Source organism: Garra rufa, unplaced genomic scaffold (genome assembly GCF_049309525.1).
Source record: "Garra rufa unplaced genomic scaffold, GarRuf1.0 hap1_unplaced_001, whole genome shotgun sequence".
Lineage (NCBI taxonomy): Eukaryota > Metazoa > Chordata > Actinopteri > Cypriniformes > Cyprinidae > Garra > Garra rufa.
This window is the reverse complement of record NW_027394276.1, coordinates 2168033-2179970: the sequence shown is the minus strand read 5'-3', so window position 1 is coordinate 2179970 and position 11938 is coordinate 2168033. Positions and strand designations below refer to the sequence as shown.

At 33.2% G+C, this 11938-nt stretch overlaps 1 non-coding gene and 1 pseudogene across 1 annotated transcript; both read left to right on the top strand.

Moving 5' to 3' along the window:
• Positions 1–4820: 4820 nt before the first annotated feature.
• On the top strand, positions 4821–4929 carry LOC141303684 (5S ribosomal RNA; annotated as a pseudogene).
• A 5140-nt stretch (positions 4930–10069) lies between these two features.
• Positions 10070–10188, top strand: LOC141304087 (5S ribosomal RNA). Its single transcript, XR_012344053.1, has one exon. It is a non-coding gene; the product is annotated as a 5S ribosomal RNA (ribosomal RNA).
• The last annotated feature ends 1750 nt before the right edge of the window (positions 10189–11938 follow it).

The window sequence follows — 11938 nt, the reverse complement described above, 5'->3', positions numbered from 1 at the left end:
TCTGCATTTATTTGATCCAAAATACCACAAAAGCAGTAATATTCTGAAATACTTTTACCTTTTAAGGTAATTTGTAAAATATTTTTTTAATTTTAAAATAATATTCTTTTTGAATATATTTTAATATATCAATATAAAATGTAATTGATTCTTGTGATTTCATTCATTTCATTTTAATATGCTGATTTGCTGTTCAAGAAACATTTATTATTATTAATATCTATATTTAAAATAGTTGAGTACATGTTCAGGATTCTTTGATGAATAGAAAGATCCAAAGATCAGCATGATGAATGTATTTATCATCATGTTTTATTAATTGAAAGCATCCTTGCTAAATAAAACTGTATTTTTCTATAAACATTTTTTTTCTTACAGTTCAAAAACTTTTGACTTGTATAAAGTGCTTAGAGATTTACTGTAGAGAAAAGGTCTCTCGATCGCCCCCTGGAGGAGAAAGGAAGAATATGTTCTTTGCAACACTGTAAGCAGAAAGAAATCACAAAGAAAATAAATAAAGCAATCAGTTAAAAATGATAAAGGGAACAAGCAATAAGTCATGTGTAAGTGTATTAGCTGAGGAGTGTATGTTAATGGTCACATGACACGCAAGAAAAACAAACAAACAAACAAACAAACAAACTTTTTTTTTACATTTGATTTGAATAATTACATTATAATTATGTATTATTATTATTTTGGTTATTTTGACACGATTTAAACTGCAATATGACATTTCATTCAAGCGCTCAAATCCTTAAGCTTAAAAAATTCTGTATATCATTTATTTTGGTGGTATACTGTTGAAATGCAGTAAACTTCTTCTGTTCACAAAATTTTGAAACGTATGCAGCTGTGTATATAAACAAAGTGAAACCAGCACACATTGTGTTCTCAAAACCCTCTGCGAATCTCTCATGAACCTCAGGGCTTCACAAACCTTGGGTGCCAAAGTCAGTTCATGAGGGTTTTGCAGAGTTTAGCTTCAGCCCTAAATAAACACCTCCACTTCCAGTCAAGCAGCTCATCAAGGCCTTCAGGGTTATTTGTAAAATGCCTGTATGTGTTTTGGAGCTGGTTGGGACCAGCTATAAGCTTCTCTGTCATTTGTGGTCCATCATACAGGCCTATATGTATCAGTTTTATATTTGAAGACATACCTGTGCATTTAAAGGGAGGCTTTATCAGATTTATCTCACTTTTGGGAACAATTTTATCCCAGAAGTAAAACCTTCCCATAAACAGCATCACTGTCTGGATCTCTGGAGAAAGTGTTTAAGAAACACTGTGGAGTGTTATGAAAGCCATTCACCTTTTCGGATCCAATAGGAGACAATGGATATAGCAGTAAAATGACACAGTTTCAGGTACGTGACATAAAAATGATTTTTGTTTGAAAGACTTATTAGTCCTTTTCAATGGTAGACTAAAATTGATGTTATGTCATTAATGGGCATAAAAAAATAATAATAATAAAAAAAACTCCAAAAATACTCTCAATGTTTAACCTTGTATGTTTCATATTATTATTATTAAATTGTATGCTACAGAGCAGACCCTGAAGAACAAATGTTTGTTAGTTTGTTTTTAAAATGATATGCCTCGCATTTCTTCTAAAAAACAGGCACATTCACTTGCACTCAAAGTGCGACAATGTGGCGAGTTGATATGTGTAGGGTTTTTTTTTTTTTGTTGTTAGTATTATTAGGCCTAGTAAAAACAAAATATATATATTAAAAAGGCTTGAGGGGGTAAATGTGGCTGTTTGTGTTGCAGCTGCAGCCGGGGACATGTATCATTACGGGTCGATCCATGTACCTAACAATTTTTGATGTCTTTCAGATGTTTATGATTTACAATGCATGTAAAACTGACATCTTAAAGAGGTCTGTCAGATGTTTGTACACAGTAGATGCTTTCCAAATCAAGTGATCTTTAACAGACGTACCAAAAGTTTACCAAATAAGCAAGTCTTATTTTAGCTAGCTTGATTTGGCTCAAAATAAGTCAGACTAACTGAAATAAACCAGGCTTATTTGGTAAACTTCTTTTATGAAACCCCACAGGTCCGGATCTACGGGAGGTGCTAGAACCGTGTTTTCATGTTGTGTCTGGTAAACATGAAAGATTGTGGTAACCGATGACACTTTAAATATAATTAAAATAGAAATTGAATAGAAACACTGAATAAAATCTAAATTTGAGCGCATTAAAGAAAGTGTATTAATAAATATTGTTGAAATATCCCAGGTTATAACAACAGATATTTTAATACGGAGAACAGGTGGTAACAAGCAACTCTGAATTATCACGATTGACCGCCAGAGGGAAGCTTTTTTCTAATCAGTGTTTTGAGATCGTATCAAAAATGTAAAGTGAATTCAGGTAAAGTTGATGTAGAATATAAAGGTTTAAAATATGGACACAAAATAGTTTGAAGTGTTTAGAGAGCATAGACAGAAAAACATTTTTACATATGGTTACCATTTTAAGGGGCCGTTCACATGTCACGTGTCAATCCACAGCAGTCATAACTTTTCTTTTAGACATTATACTCAGTTTTGGACAAGCGATGGTAAGTGCAAATACTGTAATGCAAATCGACTGAAGGTACTGAAGAGTGGAGAATTTAATTTTTACTGTACTGTTGGTGATCCAGTGTAAATATATAATACAGTATAAAAGGACAGTTTTTTTTATTTTTTTATTTTTTACATTTTTTAAACTCTAGCCTAATATTTTTTTTTCCCTGGGCCCACCTAAGTGTCATTAATTATCTGTGCACATTTAACTTAAATCTCAGCAAAATTAAACGTTCCTGTGGCTATAGATGTATATAACCTACAGGCACCTATATTTTTTTCTTGATTAACAAACGTTTACTTGCGCTCTTGTGCTTCTGCCTCCGCTATGGTCGTGTCAATCATCTCGCTGTATCATGGTCTCCTGCGCTGTTGCTTGTGCTGTATGAAGCAGGCGATTGTCTGTTGTCCCGCTGAACTACCTTGATATTATTTCTATAAAAATTACTTCAATATAATATTTTAATAAAAAACGACGGTGGGGCGGTGGGCAAGTAGGCTAATTTAATGGTTAAATGGCCGAACATCGTGAAAAGCGACTTTTTTTAAAGCGTTATTTTTTATCTAGCTGATATCAACATTTTACTTAGGCTAAGCATCAAGGCTTTGCACACTTATACTAACTTAAATCCTGGCGAAATGAAACGTTCCTGTGGCTATGATATACAGTGCAGTAAAAAATCAAATTCTCCACCCTCGGTAGATTTGCATTACAGTATTTGCACTTACCATCGCTTGTCCAAAACTGAACATAATGTCTAAAAGAAACGTTAAGACTGCTGTGCATTTACACTTGACTGAACACTGATCTGTTATTCTTTGCGCTGTCTGGGTACCGCAGATGCTCAGATTTAAAATCATTCAGCAAAATAAAACATGCTGGATGCAGATTAATATTTGTGAAATAAATATTTGTGAAACGAGTTAGGTTGAACAGAAGTCAGAGGACTATCATCTTGTTGACTCTCATTTTAATAGAAACAGCCAGGTATGCAATGGTTAAAAGAATCAAGAAATAAGACACAAGCTGTAAATTATTTTTAAAGCCATAAATCTATTGTTTGAATAATTTGTAACTATTTGAACTTCTTGTGTACATGTGATTTTCTAATTGCTTTTCAAATTTTATTATTATTATTATTATTATATTTTTAGTTACATTGTATAATATTTTGATGTAATTAATGTTATTGCACTTGTGTGTTGTTTTAAAGACTGCAAAAGAATGAAAATAAATAAATAATGGTCTTTTATTTTGTTGAACGAACAATGGATGGTGTCACCGGTCCAGGTTTGATTGACCAATCGGCGTAAAGGGGCGTCTCATGATCGAGCCAATATCTCGTTTTTTCGTTTTCTGAACTAATGAAAAAACGAATAAATGAGCCGTTTTCTTATTTCTGCTTATTTCGTTTCAATTTGAAAATGAAATGAATAAAACGTACACGGACCGTACAGGGACCCAATTCATCTAGATTATCTAACATTTGTTTTCCTTTTTTTACTGGTAAAGAGTTGACATTTTTTTCTTCTGTGGTCTACTGTACAGACGTGAATTTACTTTTCCCTTAACCTGAGGCTTTTGGTATGAAAAGGCTTTTACATTGTCAAAAAAAAAAAAAAAAATAGTAGGCTACTTTTTATATTAAAAACAAACAAGCAAGCCAGATTTAAACAGTAACGCAAAAGTAATGTAATGCATTACTTTCCATAAAAAGTAACTAATGCGAGGTAAATCGTCACAATTAAAAGAACCAAAGACTTACTTCAGTCTGTGTGCACTGAATTTATTTAATACACGACTTTCACAATTTGAGTTGAATTATAAATGAACTTTTCTACAACATTCTAATGTATTGAGATGCACCTGAGCACCTCTTTAGCTAAAAGAAAAGGCAATTGTTACTTTTTTCTTTTTCCATAAAATGATATGCTTCTTATTTCTACTTTTAAATAATCAAAATCTGCCCATTTTTACTTCCTTTTTTCACGAAAAGAGAGGAGAGTTGACTTTTTTCTTTGTTAATCAACATTATGGCGAACTTTGGTTGAAGCGATAATATGTCGGGGGAAAAAATAGTTATACGTTTATATGCTTTAATAATACTATTTCTTTGAGGGTGGGGTGGTTGTTATTCTTGCAACTGCAGTCCGGGGCGTGTGTCTTTACGGGTCGATCTGTGTAGGGCTGCTGCTGGTGTGTCTTCTTTAAATAGCTCACTCTTGACTTCAGCTTTCGCTTACGGCCATACCACCCTGAGCACGCCCGATCTCGGAAGCTAAGCAGGGTCGGGCCTGGTTAGTACTTGGATGGGAGACCGCCTGGGAATACCAGGTGCTGTAAGCTTTTGCTTTTCCTACACTCCTCAACTAATACACTAACACATGACTCAGAATTATTGCTTGTTCCCTTTATCATTTTAAACTGATTGCTTCATTTATTTTCTTTCATTTTGTTTTCTCTGGAATTTCTTTCTGCTTACAGTGTTGCAAAGGATATATTCTTCCTTTCTCCTCCAGGGGGCGATCGAGAGACCTTTTCTCTGCAGTAAATCTCTCAAGCACTTCATACACTACCAGTCAAAAGTTTTTGGACAGTAAGATTTGTAATGTTTTTTTTTTTTTTTTTTTTTTTTTTAAGGAACTCTCTTCTGCATTTATTTGATCCAAAATACCACAAAAGCAGTAATATTCTGAAATACTTTTACCTTTTAAGGTAATTTGTAAAATATTTTTTTAATTTTAAAATAATATTCTTTTTGAATATATTTTAATATATCAATATAAAATGTAATTGATTCTTGTGATTTCATTCATTTCATTTTAATATGCTGATTTGCTGTTCAAGAAACATTTATTATTATTAATATCTATATTTAAAATAGTTGAGTACATGTTCAGGATTCTTTGATGAATAGAAAGATCCAAAGATCAGCACGATGAATGTATTTATCATCATGTTTTATTAATTGAAAGCATCCTTGCTAAATAAAACTGTATTTTTCTATAAACATTTTTTTTCTTACAGTTCAAAAACTTTTGACTTGTATAAAGTGCTTAGAGATTTACTGTAGAGAAAAGGTCTCTCGATCGCCCCCTGGAGGAGAAAGGAAGAATATGTTCTTTGCAACACTGTAAGCAGAAAGAAATCACAGAGAAAATAAAATGAAAGAAAATAAATAAATAAAGCAATCAGTTAAAAATGATAAAGGGAACAAGCAATAAGTCATGTGTAAGTGTATTAGCTGAGGAGTGTATGTTAATGGTCACATGACACGCAAGAAAAACAAACAAACAAACAAACAAACAAACTTTTTTTTACATTTGATTTGAATAATTACATTATAATTATGTATTATTATTATTTTGGTTATTTTGACACGATTTAAACTGCAATATGACATTTCATTCAAGCGCTCAAATCCTTAAGCTTAAAAAATTCTGTATATCATTTATTTTGGTGGTATACTGTTGAAATGCAGTAAACTTCTTCTGTTCACAAAATTTTGAAACGTATGCAACTGTGTATATAAACAAAGTGAAACCAGCACACATTGTGTTCTCAAAACCCTCTGCGAATCTCTCATGAACCTCAGGGCTTCACAAACCTTGGGTGCCAAAGTCAGTTCATGAGGGTTTTGCAGAGTTTAGCTTCAGCCCTAAATAAACACCTCCACTTCCAGTCAAGCAGCTCATCAAGGCCTTCAGGGTTATTTGTAAAATGCCTGTATGTGTTTTGGAGCTGGTTGGGACCAGCTATAAGCTTCTCTGTCATTTGTGGTCCATCATACAGGCCTATATGTATCAGTTTTATATTTGAAGACATACCTGTGCATTTAAAGGGAGGCTTTATCAGATTTATCTCACTTTTGGGAACAATTTTATCCCAGAAGTAAAACCTTCCCATAAACAGCATCACTGTCTGGATCTCTGGAGAAAGTGTTTAAGAAACACTGTGGAGTGTTATGAAAGCCATTCACCTTTTCGGATCCAATAGGAGACAATGGATATAGCAGTAAAATGACACAGTTTCAGGTACGTGACATAAAAATGATTTTTGTTTGAAAGACTTATTAGTCCTTTTCAATGGTAGACTAAAATTGATGTTATGTCATTAATGGGCATAAAAAAATAATAATAATAAAAAAAACTCCAAAAATACTCTCAATGTTTAACCTTGTATGTTTCATATTATTATTATTAAATTGTATGCTACAGAGCAGACCCTGAAGAACAAATGTTTGTTAGTTTGTTTTTAAAATGATATGCCTCGCATTTCTTCTAAAAAACAGGCACATTCACTTGCACTCAAAGTGCGACAATGTGGCGAGTTGATATGTGTAGGGTTTTTTTTTTTTTTGTTGTTAGTATTATTAGGCCTAGTAAAAACAAAATATATATATTAAAAAGGCTTGAGGGGGTAAATGTGGCTGTTTGTGTTGCAGCTGCAGCCGGGGACATGTATCATTACGGGTCGATCCATGTACCTAACAATTTTTGATGTCTTTCAGATGTTTATGATTTACAATGCATGTAAAACTGACATCTTAAAGAGGTCTGTCAGATGTTTGTACACAGTAGATGCTTTCCAAATCAAGTGATCTTTAACAGACGTACCAAAAGTTTACCAAATAAGCAAGTCTTATTTTAGCTAGCTTGATTTGGCTCAAAATAAGTCAGACTAACTGAAATAAACCAGGCTTATTTGGTAAACTTCTTTTATGAAACCCCACAGGTCCGGATCTACGGGAGGTGCTAGAACCGTGTTTTCATGTTGTGTCTGGTAAACATGAAAGATTGTGGTAACCGATGACACTTTAAATATAATTAAAATAGAAATTGAATAGAAACACTGAATAAAATCTAAATTTGAGCGCATTAAAGAAAGTGTATTAATAAATATTGTTGAAATATCCCAGGTTATAACAACAGATATTTTAATACGGAGAACAGGTGGTAACAAGCAACTCTGAATTATCACGATTGACCGCCAGAGGGAAGCTTTTTTCTAATCAGTGTTTTGAGATCGTATCAAAAATGTAAAGTGAATTCAGGTAAAGTTGATGTAGAATATAAAGGTTTAAAATATGGACACAAAATAGTTTGAAGTGTTTAGAGAGCATAGACAGAAAAACATTTTTACATATGGTTACCATTTTAAGGGGCCGTTCACATGTCACGTGTCAATCCACAGCAGTCATAACTTTTCTTTTAGACATTATACTCAGTTTTGGACAAGCGATGGTAAGTGCAAATACTGTAATGCAAATCGACTGAAGGTACTGAAGAGTGGAGAATTTAATTTTTACTGTACTGTTGGTGATCCAGTGTAAATATATAATACAGTATAAAAGGACAGTTTTTTTTATTTTTTTATTTTTTACATTTTTTAAACTCTAGCCTAATATTTTTTTTTCCCTGGGCCCACCTAAGTGTCATTAATTATCTGTGCACATTTAACTTAAATCTCAGCAAAATTAAACGTTCCTGTGGCTATAGATGTATATAACCTACAGGCACCTATATTTTTTTCTTGATTAACAAACGTTTACTTGCGCTCTTGTGCTTCTGCCTCCGCTATGGTCGTGTCAATCATCTCGCTGTATCATGGTCTCCTGCGCTGTTGCTTGTGCTGTATGAAGCAGGCGATTGTCTGTTGTCCCGCTGAACTACCTTGATATTATTTCTATAAAAATTACTTCAATATAATATTTTAATAAAAAACGACGGTGGGGCGGTGGGCAAGTAGGCTAATTTAATGGTTAAATGGCCGAACATCGTGAAAAGCGACTTTTTTTAAAGCGTTATTTTTTATCTAGCTGATATCAACATTTTACTTAGGCTAAGCATCAAGGCTTTGCACACTTATACTAACTTAAATCCTGGCGAAATGAAACGTTCCTGTGGCTATGATATACAGTGCAGTAAAAAATCAAATTCTCCACCCTCGGTAGATTTGCATTACAGTATTTGCACTTACCATCGCTTGTCCAAAACTGAACATAATGTCTAAAAGAAACGTTAAGACTGCTGTGCATTTACACTTGACTGAACACTGATCTGTTATTCTTTGCGCTGTCTGGGTACCGCAGATGCTCAGATTTAAAATCATTCAGCAAAATAAAACATGCTGGATGCAGATTAATATTTGTGAAATAAATATTTGTGAAACGAGTTAGGTTGAACAGAAGTCAGGGGACTATCATCTTGTTGACTCTCATTTTAATAGAAACAGCCAGGTATGCAATGGTTAAAAGAATCAAGAAATAAGACACAAGCTGTAAATTATTTTTAAAGCCATAAATCTATTGTTTGAATAATTTGTAACTATTTGAACTTCTTGTGTACATGTGATTTTCTAATTGCTTTTCAAATTTTATTATTATTATTATTATTATATTTTTAGTTACATTGTATAATATTTTGATGTAATTAATGTTATTGCACTTGTGTGTTGTTTTAAAGACTGCAAAAGAATGAAAATAAATAAATAATGGTCTTTTATTTTGTTGAACGAACAATGGATGGTGTCACCGGTCCAGGTTTGATTGACCAATCGGCGTAAAGGGGCGTCTCATGATCGAGCCAATATCTCGTTTTTTCGTTTTCTGAACTAATGAAAAAACGAATAAATGAGCCGTTTTCTTATTTCTGCTTATTTCGTTTCAATTTGAAAATGAAATGAATAAAACGTACACGGACCGTACAGGGACCCAATTCATCTAGATTATCTAACATTTGTTTTCCTTTTTTTACTGGTAAAGAGTTGACATTTTTTTCTTCTGTGGTCTACTGTACAGACGTGAATTTACTTTTCCCTTAACCTGAGGCTTTTGGTATGAAAAGGCTTTTACATTGTCAAAAAAAAAAAAAAATAGTAGGCTACTTTTTATATTAAAACAAACAAGCAAGCCAGATTTAAACAGTAACGCAAAAGTAATGTAATGCATTACTTTCCATAAAAAAGTAACTAATGCGAGGTAAATCGTCACAATTAAAAGAACCAAAGACTTACTTCAGTCTGTGTGCACTGAATTTATTTAATACACGACTTTCACAATTTGAGTTGAATTATAAATGAACTTTTCTACAACATTCTAATGTATTGAGATGCACCTGAGCACCTCTTTAGCTAAAAGAAAAGGCAATTGTTACTTTTTTTCTTTTTCCATAAAATGATATGCTTCTTATTTCTACTTTTAAATAATCAAAATCTGCCCATTTTTACTTCCTTTTTTCACGAAAAGAGAGGAGAGTTGACTTTTTTCTTTGTTAATCAACATTATGGCGAACTTTGGTTGAAGCGATAATATGTCGGGGGAAAAATAGTTATACGTTTATATGCTTTAATAATACTATTTCTTTGAGGGTGGGGTGGTTGTTATTCTTGCAACTGCAGTCCGGGGCGTGTGTCTTTACGGGTCGATCTGTGTAGGGCTGCTGCTGGTGTGTCTTCTTTAAATAGCTCACTCTTGACTTCAGCTTTCGCTTACGGCCATACCACCCTGAGCACGCCCGATCTCGTCCGATCTCGGAAGCTAAGCAGGGTCGGGCCTGGTTAGTACTTGGATGGGAGACCGCCTGGGAATACCAGGTGCTGTAAGCTTTTGCTTTTCCTACACTCCTCAACTAATACACTAACACATGACTCAGAATTATTGCTTGTTCCCTTTAACATTTTAAACTGATTGCTTCATTTATTTTCTTTCATTTTGTTTTCTCTGGAATTTCTTTCTGCTTACAGTGTTGCAAAGGATATATTCTTCCTTTCTCCTCCAGGGGGCGATCGAGAGACCTTTTCTCTGCAGTAAATCTCTCAAGCACTTCATACACTACCAGTCAAAAGTTTTTGGACAGTAAGATTTGTAATGTTTTTTTTTTTTTTTTTTTTTTAAAGGAACTCTCTTCTGCATTTATTTGATCCAAAATACCACAAAAGCAGTAATATTCTGAAATACTTTTACCTTTTAAGGTAATTTGTAAAATATTTTTTTAATTTTAAAATAATATTCTTTTTGAATATATTTTAATATATCAATATAAAATGTAATTGATTCTTGTGATTTCATTCATTTCATTTTAATATGCTGATTTGCTGTTCAAGAAACATTTATTATTATTAATATCTATATTTAAAATAGTTGAGTACATGTTCAGGATTCTTTGATGAATAGAAAGATCCAAAGATCAGCATGATGAATGTATTTATCATCATGTTTTATTAATTGAAAGCATCCTTGCTAAATAAAACTGTATTTTTCTATAAACATTTTTTTTCTTACAGTTCAAAAACTTTTGACTTGTATAAAGTGCTTAGAGATTTACTGTAGAGAAAAGGTCTCTCGATCGCCCCCTGGAGGAGAAAGGAAGAATATGTTCTTTGCAACACTGTAAGCAGAAAGAAATCACAAAGAAAATAAATAAAGCAATCAGTTAAAAATGATAAAGGGAACAAGCAATAAGTCATGTGTAAGTGTATTAGCTGAGGAGTGTATGTTAATGGTCACATGACACGCAAGAAAAACAAACAAACAAACAAACAAACAAACTTTTTTTTTACATTTGATTTGAATAATTACATTATAATTATGTATTATTATTATTTTGGTTATTTTGACACGATTTAAACTGCAATATGACATTTCATTCAAGCGCTCAAATCCTTAAGCTTAAAAAATTCTGTATATCATTTATTTTGGTGGTATACTGTTGAAATGCAGTAAACTTCTTCTGTTCACAAAATTTTGAAACGTATGCAGCTGTGTATATAAACAAAGTGAAACCAGCACACATTGTGTTCTCAAAACCCTCTGCGAATCTCTCATGAACCTCAGGGCTTCACAAACCTTGGGTGCCAAAGTCAGTTCATGAGGGTTTTGCAGAGTTTAGCTTCAGCCCTAAATAAACACCTCCACTTCCAGTCAAGCAGCTCATCAAGGCCTTCAGGGTTATTTGTAAAATGCCTGTATGTGTTTTGGAGCTGGTTGGGACCAGCTATAAGCTTCTCTGTCATTTGTGGTCCATCATACAGGCCTATATGTATCAGTTTTATATTTGAAGACATACCTGTGCATTTAAAGGGAGGCTTTATCAGATTTATCTCACTTTTGGGAACAATTTTATCCCAGAAGTAAAACCTTCCCATAAACAGCATCACTGTCTGGATCTCTGGAGAAAGTGTTTAAGAAACACTGTGGAGTGTTATGAAAGCCATTCACCTTTTCGGATCCAATAGGAGACAATGGATATAGCAGTAAAATGACACAGTTTCAGGTACGTGACATAAAAATGATTTTTGTTTGAAAGACTTATTAGTCCTTTTCAATGGTAGACTAAAATTGATGTTATGTCATTAA